General features: G+C 41.1%; 1 protein-coding gene across 2 annotated transcripts in view; it reads left to right on the top strand.

Moving 5' to 3' along the window:
- LOC124159123 (protein piccolo-like) overlaps positions 1-24,391 on the top strand; it is a 795,703-nt gene that overhangs the window by 647,938 nt on the left and 123,374 nt on the right. The window lies entirely within an intron of this gene.

The raw sequence follows: 24,391 nt of genomic DNA, 5'->3' as shown, positions 1-24,391 counted from the left end.
CGGCGTGTATTTTATTCGTGAATGTTAAAGTAGAGGACTCTCCAATCCGCCAATAAATGTTCTGTCACCCACCGCGCCATGTGTTAGCAGAAGTCGCCTCACCCCTCGCTTGGAAATAAGCCATGATTAGGTTCGAAATTTATATCCGTGACTATGTGATCTATCAAAGTCGTAACTGTTCTGTACTATTCCTCGCGATTGCGAATACCGTATTATTGCTATTTTTGAGAATAAATAGATCACTCTGAACTCATCGTCGCGATGTAGACATTTTTGAATAAGTGGCAACATACAAAGTATATCAAAGAGTACCGAAAGCATTTTAGATTAGCGCAACTGTAATGAAGATCATGCCAATAGATGGCGAGATGTAAAAATTCTTTGCCGCTCACAACGATACTCGTACCGCATAATCAAGGAAGCCTTTGAGATCCGCCTCCTTCCAAAAAAATTACCCTGCCAAACACCCTAGAGGTGGCTCGCAGGGTATTATGTAGATCTAGAAAATATTTCAAATCCCACATAGAGACAGTGACACGTCTTGATAATGGAAAACAAGTCGTTGTGCGAAACGTCGGCCAATATGACTGATAACGTGGTGTAAAACCCGAGTAGCCTGAATGTAGTAAAGTTCAACGAGACGGACTGGGGCCCTCTCATGTAAGTTCCCTTGATCTTTGAAGGATCTAAGGTTTTCGCGGCGAATAGACTGGAGGAAGAGTTCTCGGGTTTTCATCCGGGTCGGTCCAAGGGTTTTTCAGTACCGACGTTTCGAAGGCTAAGTATGCCGTCGTCTTCTGGGTGAATAAAGAATTTCCCCTGAATAGGATAGCAGACTTAGCCTTCGAAACGTCGGTGCTGAAAAACCCTTGGACCCGGATGGAAACCCGAGAACTCTTCCTCCAACCCCTTGATCTTGTTAGCATTCACAGCTCCCTCTTTCGCCGAGAGTCCCCTTCTTGAGGATGATCGGAGTCGCCGATGAGTCACTCCCCTCCCTCACACAGTGACGCTCGTTTTCCGCTTCCTTACTTCTTCTTGCCTTCTGCTGTCGCTTTTTCTTCCTCGATCCCCACCCCCAACTCCGCCAGAGGCTGTCGTCAAGGCTGGAGGGAAGAGAAGTGTACTGCTCAGCGCCCGAGTTGTCGGTGGAAATTTCTGGATGGAGGGCAATAGGGGAGGGGGATGAACGTTGCTGGGAGGATTTCTCGGGTGATTTCCCTCGGGATGCGGTCTCGGCCTGTCTATGGAAGAATAGTTTGGAAAACGTCATTCGCACGTAACACAAACGAAGTCTGTCGTCGCCGGCGAGGTTTTTTTTTCCTTCTCGTTTCTTTACCCGTCCAAGCCACTCGGATGAGCGAGGTGAAGAATCCAATGCTTTTTGAGGCTCAAGGAATTGGCTGATTTGTCCATTACTACTCGCTCTATCGTCGGCGTGTATGCACCAAAAATTGCATCATTGTAGTGAATATTTCTCTTCCTGTATGTCTGTCTTGTCACCTTGTGATTTCACGTAAAATTTTACGTATTATAAGTGCAGTATATATTTTTCTCTTTTCTTTGTCCCTCGGGCTTAAAAATAACCTCAATATTTTCCTCGGGTAAAAAAAATTCCTCTACGGCCTGGATTGAGTAAGCTTGTATTGGGTCTTTAGACTCAGAAAGGTGTCTTCAATTTTTAATATTTGCAATTTCCGTAGAATTATCAATTAAAATGCTGCGCGCAACGCATTGATTGCCTTCGTGATTGGTACAATTCATGAGAAAGGAATTTTCCGAGCACACGATTTTTAATCATATGGTTTTTATATTATTTTTGGAAACATGCAATTTTTATGTCGATATAAATCTGTTTTGCATTGTTCCTCCGCATGATGTTCGTTTCCGGAGATAAGATATATCCTTTGATGAAAGACCATTGATCTTTGTTCAATACGGAGATATACCGAATTCAATTTTCTCCTCTCCAACTCCAGTGCAACTGAATTTGATGGTGAGTCATAAAGTTTTCAGCGACAGTGATCAAGATTTCATGGATAAATGGATTAGTTGGAGTTTCTACCTTTCCTTTTTCTGTTTACTTCATCGTATTACATAAATTATTATTCATTCCTCACAGCGCTTTCATATCCATGTTTTACTCGCCTTTTCTTGCTCACGCTAGTATTTATTTTTTGTTATGGGGACCTTAATGATTTTTTTGGCGTGTCTGACATCTTTCCAAGACATTACGGTCTGTTTGGTTCCCGATTAGTTCGTCCTCAACCGATAAAGATGCTGAAGTTGAACTTGAGACATTAATCTCGCTGAGTCGTGACGAGATGAGCTAAAGTTTTCAATTTCCTGCCTTCCTAATGAGTGAGCCTCTCTCCTGATAACTTCATCGTTCTTTTCTGACTTGTGGAGGACATGTAGTGCGTGAAGAAGTTGGCTACTTTTTTCTCTTCATTTTTTTGTTCATTTTTAAAAGTCATCTTAGTTATCTCCATTTTTTTCCTCATTTCCTCGTCACTCGGCTCAAGTGACGTGAGTCCCCTCGGTCTTGGTACGACTTGACGCCATCATTGGCCTGTTTCCCCACCCCTCTCCCGCCTCAATAACATTTCTCAGGAAGTGCAAGCGTCTACGAAATTGTTTTGCTGGTGTTAGCCAGAAAATATATATATTGTGCTTTTCGTTTCATAATGCTCTTCTGTTTTCCGTATTGTACCTGTCATTCCTTGTAAGCTTTCGATTTTTTACTTCTGTTAATAATAATTGAGTTATTTTTCTTACTCCTGACCTCTATGATGGTAAAATGTTGATTTACTGTCTTGGAGTATAGGTCATGAAGAATTGTAAGTGCTAATAAATTTTTGCCAACGTTTCGATATATTTATGCACCTTCATTACGGCTATTTAGCAATGAATTGGATTTTTTCCACACTACTACAAAGATAGCAGTAGTTATTGTATTTCATGTTGAAGCTAGTGTACAGAGAAGAAAGAAGGACACTAAATCAACATTAAACATAGGTCTTTATGATAATTATAATGTATGACTTACTTCTGATGCCTACTTTGTAATTGATACGTACAACTAATTTCAACGGCTATGCCAAATCTTCATGTGAGGTATAAGTGTAATATTAGATTGCTAATCGAAGCATAGTTCTCTATATCTTGGCCTCCACCATAGTGTAAATGTCTTTGCATTTTGGCAACCAAAATGATCATTTGTCTGAAACGCTGTGTTTAGTTTGGTTCATTGCTACATGTTTCATTGATACCCTGAAGTTTCCTCAAACGCATTGTTAAATTCATCATAATAATATTTATTTTTTATCAAGTCGTCTCCTATTTATATCGTGCCATTTTGTAGGGTAATGATGGAAGAGCGACACTTTCTAATCTAGAATCACAACCCTCTCCCCTTTATTGTGACCCTCATTACAATTTCACCTTTCTTCTATCTACACTGACTTTTAAATGATTCACAACAGTTAATGCTATCTTTTTAGTGGTGAGAAAACAAAATTGATGTGATGATTTTCCTCAAAATGAAATATAATACTATTTTAGGGGCTTTCTCGGGGTTTTGCGAGGGTCAGACACTTTGAACTGACTCAATAGCAATATTTCTTCATTTGTTCTCATTTGAATAGAGCTCTTTGTGACCTCCGTTTACTTTGGGTAAGAGGAGGCCGTGCCGCTGGGATTCGTCATCTGGTTTCAGGGGAGTTTTGGGTCTCTCGAGTGAACGGACCGCGGCATGCTACATAGGATGACGCCTTTTCTAGCTCAATTCACTCGTCGTTTACCCGTCGGAAAACGAGCCGTTGGTGGGCAATTGAGGCGTGAAATGCGTGATGTATTGAAGGTTTTGGGGGAAATTATGAGAATCGCACAAAAGGGGGTAGGGTCTTTATTCCTCATTGCCAATTATTTTCGCACGCGACCCAACCAAATCCGTCGCGTGCCCTAGGCGAGGGAAATGGGCGTGATTGACGTGCATCTCGGCTCGCAATACAAGCGGAGCTCCTTTGTCAACCCCCTTCCTCCTCCCATCATTCCATCCATGTCGCTTAATTTTTCCTGCCCTCCCTCGTTGGAAACCAGGCCGATCACAATTGCTCTCCCTATTCTCCTGCCACACAACGAATGGTCTAGTCTTGCTTTCATTCCCGTAGCATTAGGCTTTCACCACTTGCCCACGTAATGTACCGTCCTAATAAACCATGGCGGACTCTTTGTTTGCAAAGCCACACAGCTGTCCTTAGAGCTAATGAGAGTGATAAACCTGATATACTTGGCATAATTTTGATAAAAAGTTAAAAATAGCCATTTTCATTGCACTCTGCTGTGTCTCCTAGAAATATTTTGGGTTTTATCTGCTATTTTTATTTAGGTAATTGCGATCGTTATCCGTTAATTTACATTATCACGTTTTAAAGTCATCGTTAATCATTAATCTCGTTAATTTCCTAAACTCGTTTGTAAATTCTTGTCACTGCGAAGAATAATTTATACATTTAAAGCAATAATTGTCCTTATTATTTAAAAAATTGTGTATGGTGGATCATGGAAAAAAATTCGTGATAAAAAATTCACAAAGTGATTTTACTGAAAACGTGTTCGGCTCGGGGTTACTTATTTTTACCGAGAATGCACAACGTTAAACATATACGAGATCGTTTGAGGGGTTAACACCGTAATATGTGCACAAATGCTGTTGGAAGTCGCTCCCACCAGCAGTGTTCCCATTCGTTCAAGTAGTGGTGTAACCACTAAACTACATTGTCCAGCAGCTCTTTCAGTCACACTGTAAACATCCACTCTCCCCTTGGCTAATTGAGAATCGTAAAGATGCGATGCTTCCTAATGTAAATAAAGTTTTTACGGAACACAGCTTGTATGAACCCGTTTCCTCCTCATCCTCACGATACCTTCTTCTAGTATGCCCACTCTAAGAATCTAAGAAAAACTCGCATTGAAAGGGATGGCTCGTATTTTTGTGACCGCCAAGCGTCGTGAGTTCCGTTGGATTTCAAGGCGAGATAATTTTCATTCGTGTTCTAGATGGGAATCTGTGGACTTAGTCATCCTGTCTGTGTACTGAGGCGTTGGAGCAGCAAAAAATACACCCTTTTGCCTCCGATTTCAATCGGATATCGGCTTCCGCTCAATTGAGTCAGTGCTTCCTCCTGTCCTCCAGAACCCCTTGGGTTTTCCTTCTTGGAGATTCTCGCCTACGGGTCTCGCCAACGTGGTGTTAGGAGAAAAAATGTACTCGAGCGCTCGTCTCGTGCGATAAGAAATAAAGGGTAACTTTTTCATCAAATCAAGGGTTTGTTTTCATATGTTTGATTTTCGTTAGCCCCAAAAAAGAAGCTTGTTAGCAATTTATTTAACTTGTGACGGCGTGTGAAGTGAAATTGTAATGAAGCAAGATCGTTGGATAGATTTCAATGGGTGAATTCACCTTAAGGTAGCTACGTGATCACACATTTTAGTACTACATTGTATTATGCTAGTTTGTGACCTAAGAACAAATAATTGTCTGTATTCGATTTTGCTGATAATTTTCCAACTCCGAGGTTGATACCAGTGGAAAATTCTAATCATGAACTTATGCGGTAAATTAAAAATTTTTAAGTGTTCAAACTATGTGTAAGTAATGCATAATTTAATTTCTATTGTGAATTATTCCATTATTGTTATTCTGAACACAAATATGGGGCGCATGCACCTGCAGTGGGTTTTTTCCAATAAGGACGACAGTCAATATCCTTAGGTTTATCCCACGCTTGCTAACATCTTTTTACACGTGGTAAATGGTAACTTTTTTAACTTATAATTTTATTTGTTGATTGAAAATGGAACTTCTACGTCTCTTAATGTAATTTCTCTGCATGTAATTTCGTGAGCAACTTCATTATGTATGTAACTGCATATATTTCATGTTTGACGAGGGGTTAGATGGAAGATGGGACTTTCTAGTCCCAATCTCGCCCAATAAAGACGTTTTATTATTGTTATCCGAATCCGAAATTAATGCATCCTTTGTATTGTTCCCTTCGATGTCTAACTTCTCTTGTGCCATGGTCTAACTTAAAGCAGTCGAGAAATTATGCTCCTTGCGGCCTCTCAACCTTTTCTATTTCACGGGGCATGTCAATGCGGTATCTGACGAATGCGCAATCAAAATTGCGTCGTGTAAAGCTGCGTATTGCTAGAACACTTTCGAGAATGAGTGTATGCAAGGCGGCAAATTAGCCCCTGCTCTTATTCCGAGCTCGTATTCTCGCAATTTCAACATGTTTTCAGTGCTAACCTGCGCGATGACGTGCCTCTTGTAAAAAGGCCTTTAGAGACGGCGCAGAGCTAGGAGGAATTAATTGATGGTGCTATGTTGTTACAGCCTTGGATTGAGTTTCACCAAAAAGTTTTTATCCCTCCATTATCACTTTAAACGCTGCCATAAGGAAATCCTTGTTAGTCCCGCATACTTGGATCAACAAAACTTCTTTCATTCCACGTCTAATATTACAACATAGCCCTTATTATTTTTTCAATCCGCTCGTATCTAGGGTAGATATTATCATTTCTCACTTCTTATCATAAACGTCAGTGACATTAATTTAGGGTTTATCTACCAGCTCTTTACAATAGGAATCCTCGTTTGTTCACATTATGTAGTATGCACGAGTCAATAAAAAATATTAAATGTCTTTTGATGTGGCTGAAGAAATTAAATGACTCTGGATGTGGCTACAATTGTTTTCCATTCGTTTTACGGTAAACTATGCGAGTGGTGGCAATAGTAAACACAGTCACTCACTCCTGTGGCTAAAAGTTGGTTTTTGGCTAACAGGTTGTCTCTAAATTCCTCTGCCCTCCGCAACATAATTGTACATTCGCTCATTTCTGAGAAATTTCCAAAAGAAGTTCTTTCTCAACTTTCCGTGAACTGTCGAGCTACGGTCGCATTTATTTACTTTTCATCACTTTGCTTCTTTTAGGAACGACATTATCATGACTTCTCTCGTTTACTGATACAATTAATGGAATCTTCTTTATTTGTGCGTAGAATTCTGTGTTTAATTTAGGGTTCGTGTCAAAGAAGCTCATTATGGTAAAATTAATAATTTTATAAAAGAAATTCCCCGTTAATCGTGCATTCAGCAAGAGGTAAAAACGGGCGTAATGATGCTACCGGCTTGTTAAATAAGTCGGAGTACTATTGACTAGTGAATAGTTATTTCTACAATATTTATTTCGGATCACGACGAATGGTCACTCCCTCTTCTGGCATCTTAAGGTACAATTTGTGCACTTGTTAATTACTTTATTGGTATATGATGTAAGTTACTAAATTGGTTGTAATTTATCACTAATGATATTGTCCTTCTATTTGTGCGAAAAAATGTTTATTTTAAAATGTTTAAAATTATTAGTCGGCGCGCCTATATTACAGGAAACGTCCCTTCTTCACCCACGCTCTTTGCCTTCACCGCGCCATTGTGAGCTCCCCACCTCTCTCTTTTACGTCTCACTCGTTTCCTGTAACACCCACGATGAAAGCCCTTAATCTTCTGTCTCTCCCTTCCATTATTATTTCCCCTTGCATCCTCCGTGGCTACTTCATAAAATCCCCAATCTCGCGCCGCCAGCTAATTTTCGCATTACTCCGCGAGGCAACCCTCTCTCGCCCCCTGGCTGATTTCCTCCCTCCTCACCTCCTACTCAGAAGACAACTTCCGTTCACTCCTCGTCGTCTCTGCTCTTTCTTCTCCGTCTCAAACTCTGCAGTAAAGGACTCACATCACTTCTGTTAATCTCAGTGGTTTCATTTTCTCCTCGCCTCTGTAGCTAATTCCTTGCTTTAGGTCTCTTTGTGTGGCGGAAAAATAATGTGCCGACGCTCCAACCAGTTATATTTCTACTTGAGGCTTTCGCGGCGCTGGATTACAGTTATCTCCATGGTTTCCGGGTTTTTACAAATGATGCCAAGTTGTTTTCGAGACGGCGTTTAGTGGCCTATGCTGGCCACATATTTAGATCAGGTCTGAGTGCTGACAGATGGAAATGGCTCTTTCTCTCTCTCTATGTACCATCCTTGAGGTTCTCTCTCATGTTGAGGGCTATTTCCATCTGTCGGCGCTCAGATCTGTAGATGTGGTCTGTACAGGCCTCGAAAGGTCATCTTAAAAACAACTTGACGCAGCTAACAGAGAAACCATGGAGAGAACTGCAATGATATTATTCGATTGTCGGAGAGACCTAATAAAACCGTCCAGGTGTCTTTCTATTTTCCCTATGCTTGTGTTTTTCTCCTGTTTTTGAAGCCTCGTCTCGTTTTTCGTCATCTCTATCCTTACTAGCGTCCCTTTTCGTGCAGTAATCCTACGGTTAAATTGTGGATGGTAATAGCCTAGCTCTGTATCTATTTCGGAAATTTTAGCCGAGCATCGCCGTGAATTTTGTCGTATCATCTCTTTCATTTCTCGTCATCATCGAGCTTCTTTGTCCGTTTAATAGTTCGGGTGGATATTTCATTCATGGATATGAGTATTTTTCTAGTAACTCCTAATTCCTCGTCTGGATACGTATCTGTGATTCCTACGTATCAGTCGAGTTCACATTGACGTAGGAAACTCGCGTAGATAAGAGCTGTCTGTGGAGATGTTGAAATGCGTACGTAAGAGCAAAATTAGTCCACTGAAAACTACAAATAAAATGGAAAAATGCAATCAGCTACAGCATAAGTCATAATGGTCTGGGATGCGCTCAATCGTCATAGGATAAGTGGAGGAGAAGAAGGGAAAGGGAAGACATCATGTGATGAATATTTATTGAATATAAAATGAAAATATGCATGAATGTGAAAGTGGTAGATGATTGAATAATTATGTGGATAGTTGCATCAAACCTATCTCCGGATTGATGACGAGGTCTGCAATAATTATGTTTGCGCGGAGCTATTTTACTGGTGCCTGCCAGGAAACGAAAAGATTGTCTAAGGAATTGGAATACTCTAATAATGACATATTATCTCCTCACTCTCCCCTCTGAATTTGAATCATCTCCTCCTCTCATCTCTCGTCCACTTGGATGTCCTATTATTTCCACACTATTTACTCCGGGAAGGAAATTGCACCGGTCGCCTTGGGTGGAATGGGAACTCGGTCTGTTTACTGTACCCCTTTCCCCTTCCTAGCTTACCTCTCCCTCTAGCGGAAGAAGGAAGGACATCCTCGTCAACACGTATATTAAAGGTGCATACGTATATTGACCGGGAAAGGTAACACTCACGACGACTTATTTTAATTATCGGTGTACTCATAGAGTTTACATTACTAAGGAGGCCCCACTAGGTGGCGGTAGCAGTCATATTTTGAACACGGGTCCCGCGCATTAATTCAAACTCCAACTTTTGCCACTTGTGGCGCGACCGACACTACCATCCCCTTCATTTGGCTTGTTGTCATAGGCGGCTTATGAGTGATCGGCTGTTATCATCCTCTGTGAGCCGAGAATTTCACCGATTTTGGTGTTTTTTTTAGTATTTCTCCACCAGTAGGATATTTACGAAATATCAAGGGTAAATCTCGGTGTTTTGTGCCCGGATGCAGCTCCGGCTACGATTGGGAGCTGAGGGAAAATAAGCGGTTGGGGATACAGGACCATAGCAAGAATTTTTATCATATGTATGATAAAAATTCTTGCTATGGTCCTAATACCGGATCTGACCCGTCCCCAAGTGTGCCTAGGTGGTCTGGTAACGAGTCAACGAGTCTGTCAACGAGTGCTCTTCTTTATGAGCTGCGCAGGAATCATTCTTAATTCTCTAAAACATAGGTGCCGGAAGTTTAAAGACATGGTTGATATCTATGGGCCCTCAAACTTAATTCAGGCTAGGGAAAGTTAACAGCGTTTCCTTACCCACTTATTCTTCCCTTCTCTCAACGTGAATTAGCGTACCGATTTTGTGATTACGTACATTTTCACCACCAGGAAACTGCATAAACTCACGGTGATAGTTATATTTTTGTGGGCAGTTGACACGAACTTTATTTTTTAGCAATGAACGATTGAGACATGGATTCAAATTCGCCGCAAGCGTGCCTCTCGCGGCCATATTAGGGTGCCTTCACAGCTCCGCGTTGCGTCGACGCCACGAGAGCTCCCGCTCCGCCAGCAAATTTTGCCCTTCACAGCTCTGCGTTGCGAAACGTGGATTCAAATTCGCCGCGTAGCGTGCCTCTTGTGGGCGTGTATTGCTTGGGAACAACCGGGGCTCGCTACATCAGCGCCGCTATTTGATGCGATCGGTGGGAATCACAGTAACCAAGGGAGTGGAGAATCCTGTGTAGAGTATTTATGGGTGTACTCGTCTCGCTTCTCTGGTCGATTCTCAACGCTCCGAACCCGCTTGGAAGTGGGCTGGTGCTTTAAGTCCCGTTGCATTAGCGGAAATGAAATAATTCGATCGCTTTCTGTTCATCCACATGTTCTCTTTTTTCTGTCTGCTCATTTCTTAAATCGGATGAATTCGTCCGCTCCAGTATTTGCTCCTGTTTTCGTTGCGACGAGCTTCTCCTATGTTCGATTGGCCAAATTTCCATCTTCCTCGCCCACTGCTTTCGCATTCAGCCCTTCACTATCCCATTCACTAGCAGTCATGTGGATCGCCAGGTAAATTTTATTTTATTAGAGTTCATACAAAGACGTTTTCTTCTTAAATCGTTCTCATTCATTCATAGAATTGCAATCCAAAGATTGATATACTCCAGCCCTGCCTTTCTCCATTTCTCAAGCTAGTTAATATGTGATACTTTTTGTATTCTTTAGCGTTCAACTTGCTTCATCATGAAGGATGAATAATGAATTTTATTGCCTGTAAATATTGTTGGTAGGTTTTAGGCGTCCAACCTAGTCAAGTATTCGAAAAATATATTTTGTTCAAATTTCCGCGTGCTGATTTTTCGTGTCGTATTTCTTGTTATTTTTTCCCAAGAATGGAGGCATTATTTGAGACATTTTGAATTTTTGTAGTAGTTTTGATATGTACTTTGATTCCCAGTTTACATCGACAAAAAACTTTGATGTTCACAAATATTACTTGACCGATGAAAGGAAATGTTTGCGCTGCATATCATTTGGTACTTCTTGTCATCTTTCTTCATCAACTTTCTTCTTTTCGCTGTATCGTTTTATTCTCAATTATGGTCGAAGTACAATTCTGGCTTTCCATCCAGTATTGCCGGTAAACATTCGAGCGCACACGCTGGTACTATTTTTCCGATGTCCTTGAAAACTTGTTGATATCTCCACTCAGAGGTTCAGGATTACCTCTGTAGTCGACCTAGCCTTCCACCACTCCCCCTCCCTTTCGCGGACACTAAAGAATCCTGGATAAGCTGCTCAATATCCTACCCATCCTCCTCTCGCTCCCTTGGGTTCAGTCACCGCCGCAAACCCCTAGCCTAGATCCGGTTTTGCAGGTTACTTAGCCTCTGCTCACAGGGAGTGTGTAAAAGGAGAAAACAAAGGACGCTTCCGAACACGGGCAAGGCTTTTGCGGTGTGCGAAGCTTCTCGATCATCATCGCACACTTGCTCTGTCTTCCCCTCACTCCCCCGGCCTTATCCAAGTACTCCGTCTCAGTGACAAGTCTGGATAGAGGGTTTGTGCAGGTGGGGTGTGGTAAAGAGGACGCAACACTCTCACCCGACTGGCCGTAATGACTTTTTTCGCAGCATATTAATCGTCATTATACCGTAAACGTAATAGTTCCCAAGGAACGTAATCACAGGTACACTTATTCTGTATGTATATGAATTGTCGTGAGAAAAAAATCCCCTGGAATGGGAATTGAACCGCTTAGAAAGCCGTTCACGAAGCAGCCTTCGAAATATTACAATAATATTGTATGATCCACAAATTTCCTAATGGGTGTACCAGGTTTTACACTATAACTATGTCATTCTCAAAGTAAGTTTCCTCGCCTTTGAGAATGGCATGGTGTAGTGTCGAAACCTGGGTCAGACCATTCAATTAAAATTTGTCGAACATACAATATCAGGAACATGCATACAGTATCTGTGATTATGTTTCCTGTTAAGCAGTTCCACCAAATATCGCCATCCTTCATGAAGTTGGTTAACAGTTCCCATTTAAGGTAGCATAGAGCCCTCTGATTAATTATATGACAAGTCATAATTATCAGCTCCAAGTGCATATTTATTCTTTCGGTTTAGTTAATGTTCCTTTCGGGTCGTGGCAATGGATGTAGTCAGACGTATCTTGTGTACCATCTCATGATAAGTTTGTGAATTCGTTTTAGTAATTAATGAATTGTTGTAATTACCTATCAATAAAGGCGTATGTGGTTTAAAAGCCTTGTCAGAATGTGCGTGCGTTGTAAGTGCAAAAAATACAAGTACTGAAAATTTCAATATGATGGTAAAGGTATTTAACTAGTAAAGCATCTCGAAATCATGCAGTTCGAGAATGGGTGATACGTCCCCTTAAGATTGTACTTCAATGTGACCCTGTGTGCAGACGCAATCTGCACCTATCTGTGTGCCTAATTCCTTGGACGTTTTTCAGTTTTGAGGTGGTAATTCCATCGTTTGTTCGTTTTGTTTTCATGGAGAGAAAATCTTTCCAGATTTCCAGATTCAGAGAGAATCTTTCCAGAACGTTAATTCTTGTTTTTATCAGAAATGGTGCAGATGTTCCGTGTGAGATATGAATGTTTTGAACTTCCCGTTGTGTAGTAATGGTTTATTTTTGCTGTCGAAGTTACCATTGGAGTGTGAAATCCATGCCTCACATTGAGGGTAGTTGTGAAAACCTGAAGAATCGAACGAAATTCTTGACTTTATTTGCTATGGCTCATTTTTTCCTGGAAAATCCCATTGATCTGGAGAGATATTCCCCTCCAAAACACGCCCAATCACTTGACTTGAATTAGCGTCTTCCAGTCATCATCTTTTTCCCAATTGGAAAACGAGATTCAGGAGCAGGTTAGACGTTATTTAACCGACAATGTAGGGTAGGGTGGTGTACCTAGGACCTAGTGTACCTAGAACATAGTTTATCTAGGAATACTTGAAACTATCGGCAAGTGCTGCGACCTAGGGGCTTTAAAGTAAGCTATTACGTGAAAGAAGCACTAGAGTTTAGCATGGGTCAATTTGAGTTCATTTGGGTTATGTTTACAAATAAAACGCGAGTTTGAAGATTTTTACGCTGAAAAGTAAATATTTTTAAAGTATATCGAAGTGTTTTACCAAAAATTGATCACACCAGCTGTGATTAACGTAGCACAGGTGACATCGACGTGTAATGGTGAGTAGTATTAGCTACGTATTCGGTAATTTAGATGTAATATGAACCTGAAAAATCAGCCAGCATTTACTATAGCTACCTGTTGTACCAAGGAACACAAGCGCATGATGTACCTAGGAGCATGTTTTCATACGTGATATATGTTAAATATACGGTCAAGTACATTATTAGTGAGTTTAAGACTCATGGAATTTACCCTCTGGATCGTGGTGTATACACAGACGACGACTTTATGCCATCATATTTCGGCCTCTTTAACGGAATATGTCTGTTCTGGCTGTCTCTGTTCGTATGAGGGTGAAATTGTGCCATTGCTCTGTACCGATGATAATGACAGTTCAGATATTGCAATAAGCCCTACATAAATAACAAAATGGGAGAAACGTGGATCAGGTGTATTTCATGCCTTCGCTGGATTCGTGAACTTTGCTGGACTCGCGCTGGATCATGCTGCAAATCTCATAAAACTTATGTTCATGACTTTTGTAGTCAGCCTTAAGTTATAGTTTAATATTCTATCGTTTGCTTTTTTGTTTTACATTCATCACGTAATCGGAATAAAGAGAAAAATAAAAATTTTCATCCGGGAGGGTTTAAACCAAGTCTATTTTTACTTGAAGGGAGTTACATTTTAAAATTGACTTTTTACCTAGGCTAAATTAATTTTCTTTATGAAACAAATTTAATTTACTTTCAAATTACACAATTTTTCCCATTTTTCTCGTGTTTCGTTTCTGTTCGTACCAATCTAAATGGTTTTCCTTGGTACAATAGGCTATGTTCCGAGGTACCTGATCATGATGTGCCTAGGAACAATTGAAAACGCTTTTTGAAGTCTTGATTAGTTACATAAATAGTGAAGGTACGAGTACAAAACTTGAAAATCATGTGAAGTTATCCTGATGGATTGATTTGCTATTATTAGAGTGAATATTCAGTGAATATATTTTTCTTTCTGTAAAAAAGTTGAAAAAGTGTCCCGAGGTACAGCACTCTCCCCTACTTATCTTGACCGGAAAATTTAATTCGATTGAGGTCTGTATTGATTACCGGATATCCTACTCATTTTTGGGACGTGATATGTTATCTCAACATCCAGGTCATCTTTACCCCTCTCTGATGTGCTTAGCACTAGTTCATTTGAGCATAACGTGCTTTTTCCTTGGTATGTATTTGAATCTCTAACTGCAGAAAGGCATCTTATCCAAGTTAGATGATTTTCGGACGGTTTGGCGAAAATCTCTGGCCAACTCCCTAAAAATATTTTGGCCTAGTTCCCCGTTCAACTGAATAAGCCGCAAAAAAAACAAGGACAAATGGCAGGTCTATCAATGTGAACACGATTTAAATTTTTAAAAACTTGCTTTAAATGAATTATAATAAAAATAAAAGGGGAATGGCGAGACGTGTGCTGTACTTAAATAACTTTTCTGCTCGTTAATGTGTGGCATTGGTGGTCTCCTGTTGCCCTTACTACTCCGCTTGACCTCTCTCCGTCATGTCATAAGCTCTTCTCTCATGCATGCATAAGAGAGCTTCACCTTGCCCTTTCAACACCATAACGGCTGTCACGCCGTGTCAAAAGCGCGGCGAAATCCCTCATCACGGGGAGGGAATTTAAATCAAGCAAATTAGCTTCCCGATCCCAATAGGTACCATAAGTGTGGAAATACAGGATCGAATCCGGTCAATTTAGTCAATAGTTTTTGTGAAGATTTTCATCGTAATTTACCTCTAACCCCTCGATCCACGTAATTTTCGAGTCGCCGTCCGTGTTACGTTGATAAGTTGCTTTTTTTAGATTCTATAATGTATCCATATTATTAGCTGATGCGAACGGGGTGTGCCAATCGTCCTAACGTTGATGTCGGCTCTTCCGTTGCCGGGATGTCGTGGAACTCGAAAAACGTTGACCCCCTCCATTCCCAGAGATGACGATGATGTGAAGAGAGGGAGGGGGGGGCTGGTGCTTCTCCCTCGCTCTCCGGCTGATCGCTTGACCGTTGGTGACTCGACATCCTCTTTCAGTGGTCGCAGCGGCGGCGTGCTTGTGTCGTGAACCGCGTCATCACTCCATTCCAGGCCATTATCTTATGCCCTTTCGCCGCGCGTTACATAATTTTTTCATGCGAATTCTTTCGCTCCCCATCTCCATTCTTATTCTGGTTATAGCAGAATTTTGTGGTAATCTGTCCGTTTTGTACTCACTCTATCGACTGCTCTCTTGTGAAGTGTCTCTCTCCTACCGGGAGGCTTAAATGCATGCCTCTCTCCGAAGCCCCCGGAACGGTGGGACCCGTGAGACCCCCACTAGTTGATGGCCCCACCCTCTCTCTCTCTCTTCCCTCGTGTCTGACTTCTCTTTGAAACTTCTTTAATCCGTCTCCTTCGCCCTGAACTGATGGGCTTCCTGCGTCACGTCAGCCGTTGCCCTGAATCTGGATCGTTAACTGAATCCGGATCATCCTTGAACGGACTTCATGGTTCAATGTTTGAAATATTATTGTCTTCCTGAACCATTTTTGCTTCTTACTTAATAGAGAATAGGTAATTCACCCTATTTTCATTATGAATCTTCGTGTTATTCATTCCATGAGTCAGTCCAAATCTTCTTATCAACCTTAAGATTTCCTTGGCATCAACATAAGAATGTAATGTATAATATTTCTTGGGAGCTTATAACTTTTTTAATAATCAGGGAAAAGTTTGAGTGGTGAGTGGAGTTCTGAAAGATTCTATTACCTGTTATCATACATTGACTCGAGATACGCTGTAGGCCAGAACTTCATCAGCCCTCCCTTATCGCATGGGTGATTCCCTTCTGCCATATTTCATTAGTTTCCATTTCGAGTCCATGTCTGTGGGGATGAAATTTTATATCGTTTGGGTACCTCATTCCACAACCGAAAGTTAGCGGAGAAAAAATCAAAATCTTCGTATCTTATCGGAGAGCATTAAGTGACTCTGGAGAGAGAGAGAGAGAGAGGAACATCTCGGGAAAGGATGAATTAAACGAATGGTGAAATTAGCTACTATAGTTTTCCACAAATGTACTTATGGATAGGATTGAGTTCGCTATTCGCATGGCCTAAAGGAATGTGGCTTAATGATCTTTTCTATTTGACTATAACGCAACCGAGACGGATTATTTTAATTGGTGTCGATTCTTTCATCTTATGGTATGATTTTTGGTAAACGGAGGATCTTTGTGTTTCATTAGGCTGCCTACAGCCCCCGCCAAGGTTTAGCACCTCTCCCGGGAATAGTTTACCCTTGAGAAAACATGTATGCTTCCACTTTCGCCTGTAATACGGTCTTGAAACTTCTCATTTTTCTGTATCAGCTGGCGGGATTTGTTGTGACATCGAAATTGCTTTGAAAACTTCAGGTGTAGGTTTAAAAAATTCTATGAAACATTTCCGTAAGGCATATCTTGTACTAAACTCATCACTCGCTCCTCTGGAAGTCGGGTTTGTGATTCCAAACACGTAGTAGTTAGACTTTCAGTCGACTTTTGTGAAAACCGAGAACGTTCGCTTGGCGATGAGTGATTGAGTTTGCGTTTTAGGGATCATTCAAACTCGGGGATTTTGGTTTTCAATGTAATTTGGAGCGCTCGGGAATGATTGAGTTAGTTCCTTTGAGTAGCATTGTTAAAATTCATATCCGGAATCAAGTTATCGCAATTCAAGCGATGAGAATGCGGAGTGAGTGAACATGGAGTTTAGATGAAAATTATTTTTTTTGTGAGTTCATTATGATTTTATATACTCTTTTGTAAATGATTCGCAGAAATATTCACTAGTTTTGCCAGAATTCCTCCATTAAAGGAGTGAGATGGAAATTCTGAACTGTATGGAATCCCAATATTTTTATAGCCAATCGATTCATTCCTATTAGTAGTTCATTTTAAATCAACTATAGTTTTCATTGACATTTAGGTTAACTTTAAAGTAAATGTGTTTATTTTCTACCCTGTGTTTTATTTGCTAGGCATTTGCGAAATGGTCCCAGTAAAAACTGGAATTCGTGGCTCGTAAGGTTTTCCCTCTCGTTTTTTTACGTAGAATGAACAGCTTTATCGTTTTCTTAGAAAAAAAATGAAATAGTACGGCTTCTTCGAGTATAAAAATAGTTTTGTGTTTGTAAATTTAAGGACAGCATCCCTCCTATTTATTTTTAATGCAAAATATTTATCAGCATATTTTTATTTACAGTATCGTACCAGAAGAATGCTATCATTTATCCTTGAACTTTTCTGCCATTTCTGTCGCGCTTCGTCTTCTATTAAAATTATTTATAACCTACCGTATGTAATTCATTCGGGACCCTACCTTCCCCTTCTTCTCTTCCATAAGTACAGTTTACAAAAAAGGAGGCAGCTATGATAAAATGTGGAACCGACTGTGTAGATGCAAGACTAGGAAAAGGAGTGAGACAAAGGTATACGCTGCCCCCCGTAAAATCCACGGAGAAAGAATTAGTATGGTGTGATTTGTTGACGACATGGCAGTCATGTATAGCAGAGAGGAATGTAGAGCTGCGGGAAACCAATCTTAGGATTGTTGACTAATGATGATGATGATGACACAGTTCTACGATTATTGTAGAGTACTCCAATTTCTTTCAGAATTCTTGGCATTGAATTCCATTCTACCTTGTCATAGATCTTCTCCAAGGCGACAAATACTATGAAAGCCGGTTTTTTTTCTCCATTTCTTCCCGGGAGAGCTGCCTAAGGGCCAGATACTCTCACTTTTTCCCTTGATTTTCCTTTATATGAATTTATCCTCATCCATGAATTCTTGTGCTTATCGTAAAAAAAGCTGCCGAAGCAGGAGGAAAACTACTAGGTAAAATATTTAAACTAGCATGTGAAATGTAATTTATCTCTTATATATTTAAATATCGCGAAATAAATCAGTTGCGCGAGGCGAGAACGAAATTCGTTGGTTTAAAGAAAACGCCCCAGTCTCCTCAAGATGAGTGTTCGAACCTCCGTATATGTTGATGGATGGGGAAGGGCGAGATGACGGTGAGCGTACGTCGAACGGGAGATGCGATCGGAAATGCTGGTGAAATTTTTTTTCGTAAATTCTGATGCGTCGGAAATGGAGCGTGGTGAATAGTTTTCCCTCCGCTTCCATTTGCCTACCCTCTCCCGAGAAAAAGGGGAAAAACTGGAGTCGTGCGTTTAAAAATTCATTCGGAAACTTTCGTTTCGTGGAATAAGAGGAGAGAGACAGGGGCGTCGGAGTCTGTTGGCGTCGACGACCGATTTTCGGGGGAGCGCAGGGCGAATAGGGAGTCTAGTGAAGGGAATCGAGAAGAAGGGGAAGAGGGAGATAATGGGATTCCGAGGGGTAGGTGCCTCGCCACTGCTCAGCATCTCCTGCCTCCATCGACCTCCAGTCTTCTCTGCCATCTCCCAATTCCTTGCCCTACTGTCCTTCAGAAAAGTCGAGACAACGATCCGAAAAGAGGTTCGTCGCAGCTCTCCATTCCACTCTCTCATCTGCTAACCTTCTCATATTTACGTATTTATGAATTTAAGTATACCGGTACTAGCAACGGTAATAACTTTAGGGTGTCACTCTCAATGGACAAATTGTCCGAAAATTCCGCAGAGAAAAAAAATCATCCCGGTCAAGGCGAATGATTTTTTTCTCTATGGAATTTTCGCACAATACGTATTTATTCTTTATCACCTGCTCAATAACTTGTCTTGTGTCACTCATTCTGGGATCTCCGTTGCCTTTCTTCCTCTCCACTTGTCTGTCGATGATTGTATTTATTTTCTTCAATATGTGGCCGATTCAGATGTCCCGTCTTCTTCTTAGGGTATTTAGAAGACTTCTCTTTTCTCCCATACTTCTTAGGCCTTTTTCATTACTTACTCGGTTGATCCATTTTATCTTCATCATTCTTCAGTAGCACCGCATTTCGAACTTCCACTCTTTGTGTTCGATGCTGCCGTCAACGTCAATACCTCGCTCAATAATGAAACAAGCTCCATGTGTTCCAATTTCTCCATGTTGTCGGTGCAACCGCGTGGGTTTGTTGGTGATGACAACAGTTTCGCTGGCACTGCTGCCAGCGTCTTCAGGTCGAAGATGATGAACTGTCGATGAAAGGTCGAAGGTTAACTTAGTGTGGATTAGTCTTTACCGTGGAGGAACGTACTCTTGTAAATCGAGCAGAACACTGCAATAATTATAACAGCACCAAAATATTTGGCATATTAAAACTTTAAAAAAATAGTTTTTCTTCTCTCCCACTTTTTCTACATTTCCCATTGAGGTTGAATGTTGTTAGAGGGCATTTTGTACCCGAATGTCCAGTGAGTGTACGGGGTATGTAGGCTCTCTTACTTCTCCTTGAACGTATTTCAGATTTCGTTTCATCCATTTTCTTGTTAGAATTTTTGAAAAAAAGTAAACTGAAGCCGCGAGCAACTTAGAAGTACCTATAATCATGTTTATGTTCTCTTTGAGATTTTTTACATTGGAAATTATCGTTATGTCATTACAATTCCGCTATCGCTGTGCCTCCGCAATACCACAGCTGTAAATGCTACGAATTCAATCGTGAGAATGAATGAGAATTTCCTAAGCGGTCACTTCCGAGGGCAGAACATCAACCAAATATTGAGACCATTAATTGATAAAATACAACCATCGCGGAGACATTCAAATTCAATCCCCCCCCCCCTGAGCCAATTTGAATCGGCTGGCCAACAATGGGTCCCAATCATCATTCGGTTAGCTTAGTATAAAAACCCGTGGACCAAACACGGCAGTCAACCTTAGCCCTGATGACGATGAGGGAGTTTCTCATCGTAACGTTGGCCTTAGACAGTCTTACACGGGGTCAAACCACACTTGGCACTCGTCTCACTTGTCAAATGTTTTTATTGAAAATTTTCCGAGCGACGTCATATTTCCTCAACCAATTTTCGTTTCCTATATCACCCTCCTCTCTTTCTAGTTTTCCTTCTACCTCTAGGATCGTTATTCCCCCTCGCTCAACCCCTCGTTCCTACCTTGCATGACGCCACCCATTTCCCCTTCTCTACCCGATCGCTAATGCAGAGTTATTGCCCACTCTATACTTACCCCCTCTCCTACCCTTAATCCTAATTCCCCAATCTTTCAGACCCTATGTGTGTTTTCTCTGCACCATCGAATTCCCTCTCTCTGCCTATCCTATCCTCACTCATACTTGTCCAAAATGACCAGTGTTCATTTGGAAGATTTTAAAGCTTATATTTAATGGAAGAGCAACCTTAAATGGCTTGCATTTTATGTGGATTGAGTGATGTCTTTTATTTCATCACTCTAGCTGTAGAAACGGTACATGGTTTGACTTCACGAGAAAGGCTAATGCTTTACGTCAGCGTATTCATTTATTTCTTCAAAATAACTCATGCACTAAAACAATTCCATCGCCACGAAGTAAAATGTAAAAGGTGTGTAGTCGCTTTGACAGTTCTTACAATTTTGGTTTGTTCCTTTACGGTCGTTTTTTCAGTGATATATATCCCTAGCTCGAGTAAATAAGGGGAAAAAATTTAGTGTTTTGACAATGTTTCCTAGGTTTTCTTAAGATTTTAGAGGGGGTCGATTCTATGACTTGTTATCCTATCTCGTCTCGTTTGTGAAGTGGGTATTATAGTATATAGATTATTATATTAGGTTTTATATCATACTGCATTGTGGGATGTCTACTATTGAAACAACCTTTTTCCGTGCATTAAGAGAATAAGTAGGAGCTCTTTCGTTGTGTACTTTCCTTATGCATGGAGGTCAGCTCTGATTGTGAGTAGTATCTCCATTGGGGATGTCCGAATGACTTAAGACGTCCTCCCCACCCTCGGGCTAATGAAGCGATTTCTTTTATGCGCGTGAGATGGAGGAGATAGAGAGTGGATGCTGCATTCCCCCTCCCCGGATTTCCCCTGTCGAGAAGGGACCATCGTTTTCTTCTCTTTCCTCTTTAAGACGTTACCCCCACCCCTCTTATGCGTTTTTCTCTGTCCCCCCTCCCTTACCCCTGAACAACCCATGCCACCAACTGCACGGTATCACTTGGCCCTCAATGTCCCCCCACTGCCCTCCCAACTCCCAATACTTTTACCTACGACTGGTGAATCTCGATCTTCTTCCCCGCTTGCAAACCTATCACATCGTTTGATCGGAATATCTGTTGAGGCGTCTCTGAGTCGAAAGTGAAGTTTCTTCTTCGTTAAATGAGGACCAATTCCAAATGAAGGTACGAGGGATTTAGTGTATCGGGACGAGCCATAGTGATAACTTCACGGAGTCACCTGCAATGCACAGATGTGCGAATTTCCTCAGCGGAAAAATCATTCGCTTTTACCGGAATTCAAACCCGGATCCGGTCCGGTAAAGTTCACGAATTTCGAGAGAGAAGATCGACGCCTCGGTAGCTTGCCTGACTAAATCATTTGGCCGGTAATCAAGGAATCCGGGATCGAATTCCGTTCAAGGCGAATGGTTTTTTTCTTCTTTAGAATTTGGTAAGAGCCATTTAGCTCTTTTATTTATTACTATTATCATCCTCATCATCATCAAATTAGAGGGTTGAAAATTGGTTTGGGCAATGAAATATTTTTTTGCAAGCCGACAGCAAGATTTTTTCTGTGCTATGTAAACGATAAATAGCTCCAATTAGAAGTGAAATACATTGATAATTAGTCATGCGATACTTAAATTTATCATTGAATTTTTTATATCTTAGAAAATTAAATCAAGTCATAAATAAGAGCCCATATAACACGGTTACTTAACATTGTAATTTTCTCGAATTGTTGAGATTGACGGAATTCTAATAAACTTTCTGAAATAATAAGTAGATGATAATAGTAAAAGTTCCGTGGATGCTGCTTCCTGGCTTTCCTACATTTCCTTTTACCGATGGCATTGCCCCCCTATCCTTCCTCGTACCTCCTCAATACCTCCCTCTCCTGTGTGTCCTCCCTGCCCTCCCAACCTTTCCCCCCAGTCCCCACCTAACAACCCGTGTCTCCAAATGCGACCCCGGAAGGAGAGACTAAAGTCGTTGGCCTCCCTCCCAAAAGTATATATCCGCATCGTGCCGGGCGATGAATAGACCCCCTGGCGATGCTGCTACAAGACTGCCACTTCCTCCACCCCCACTCTCTTCCTCCCCTCCGACCGCCCCCACTCCCGCATAGACTACGTGTCTTTTACCCTCCCCCCACCCCGTTCCTATGCCACCATCTCCTTAATTCCCCTTCTCCCAGCATCCGTGGTCCATTCCTTATCCCTCCTCCCCCTTTACAACGTTCTTTCCACCCCTAGCAGAGATATCCATCCCCTCTACTTTTTCATTCCCTTACACGCCTCTTCCATAAACAGCCCCTTCACCTCCCCACAGACTCCCGTTCCACCTCATCTTTGCTCGACTTGCTTTCCGAGAAATTCCGCCGCCGCGTCTGCGAACCAGCTTACGCACTAGCCTCCGTCGAGGAAGGTCGCTTCAAATTGTATAGGTTGGTGCTCTGGCGCCTTAACAAGGCTTTATCCTCAATATATTATTAGAAATCCTTACCCAATTTATTGCCGTTAGCGCAAATTTATCGTGTTGTTAGGAAATCTAGGGGTTTATCTAAATATATATTTGGATTGCTAATTTAACTAGAAAAATATCAATCGCAGTGGAATAGCTTGTGTATTGCAGCATTGACATCCCGATCACAAACTGAACCAGATATTAATAACGTGCCGTGAGACGTCAGATAAGAAAAACCGAATGCAGCTTGAATTCATTCTCTTGTACATGGTTTAACTTTATGGTTCTAAAGAATGCATGTGACTGGAATTTGAATGATTTAAAAAGTCATGACTGAAATCAAGGAAAAGGCTTATTAAGTGGAAATGTATCATAATGAGGAATGAAAGTTTAGCGATCGCCAACTTGAGTTAAAGATTCGTTTGTTCTTTTGCATGGTAGATATGCCACTAGTGATTGCAGTGTGTTGAATTTGCTTCATCCCCTAGTTTTCTTCCCAATTGAGTCTTATCGCTCCGGTCTCCTGCTTCTTCGTCTCTTAGCACGATCAAAAGGCCCGTTAGAGCTGGGTTGACGTTATTCTGGCGCCAATTGGTGCGCCATCTGGGTAAAAAATAGCTTCTACTCGTCGACCTTTTTCGTCTCTCTTACTAGCCAATTTTATTCCTTGTCTCCTCTCGATATAGGGAAGGCTATAATTAGGATTTTTTATTTGATAAAAAAACACTGAAATTTTCCCTGATAAAAACATTTTTTCAGTCGTGTTTGAATACCTCAAATTTATTAATCAATCAATTCGCTTAATTTATGACCTTGAAACTTCCAAATAAATATGAGCGAGCATTTTGCAGCACTTACTGTTTCACTTGTAAAAATTTTATACCTGATAAAATATTGAGGTAACATACTGTCATTATATAGGTTACAGCTCAAGGTATCAGCGGAGTTGTAACCTGTCAATAATGACAGTAAGTGTTGAAACCGCTTCGTAAGATATACCTTGCGTGAAAACCCTCCTAGTCGTTGCTATAATTATTAAGAATTTCCTTGAAGTTGAGCCAGCAATGATTGGACCAAGTATTTAATCCTACTCCCGTGGATGGTGGCGCAGCCGCCGAAAATTCGACATATTCAGCAAGCGTTCTTTTATCTACATCTATCGTATATACTACCCCGCAAGCCGCCCCAATGGGCGTGTGGTGGGAGGTGGTAAGATACTAGTCGTTTTCATGTAAAAGGAAATGCTCTATCGAAATAACGCGTAGTATTTATTATACTCCTTCATTCTGCAGGAAAAAACGAATTTCCACATCCATCCGTTCGGCAAAATGTCTCTCTTAGTTTATCGCCTCTGTCGGGCCTAGAAATGTAGTGCGGTTCTAAAATGGTGTTCTCCGTGTCACTCTTAAAGATATTCATACTCAACTGCTCATGCAATCTAAGCCTAGCTAGCAGCCTCTCGCATCTCTAGCGACTTCCAATTCAATTCGTCAAA

This window comes from Ischnura elegans, chromosome 5, assembly GCF_921293095.1.
Source record: "Ischnura elegans chromosome 5, ioIscEleg1.1, whole genome shotgun sequence".
NCBI lineage: Eukaryota > Metazoa > Arthropoda > Insecta > Odonata > Coenagrionidae > Ischnura > Ischnura elegans.
Note: the sequence above shows the minus strand (reverse complement) of the source record. Positions and strands in the feature narration are given on the sequence as shown.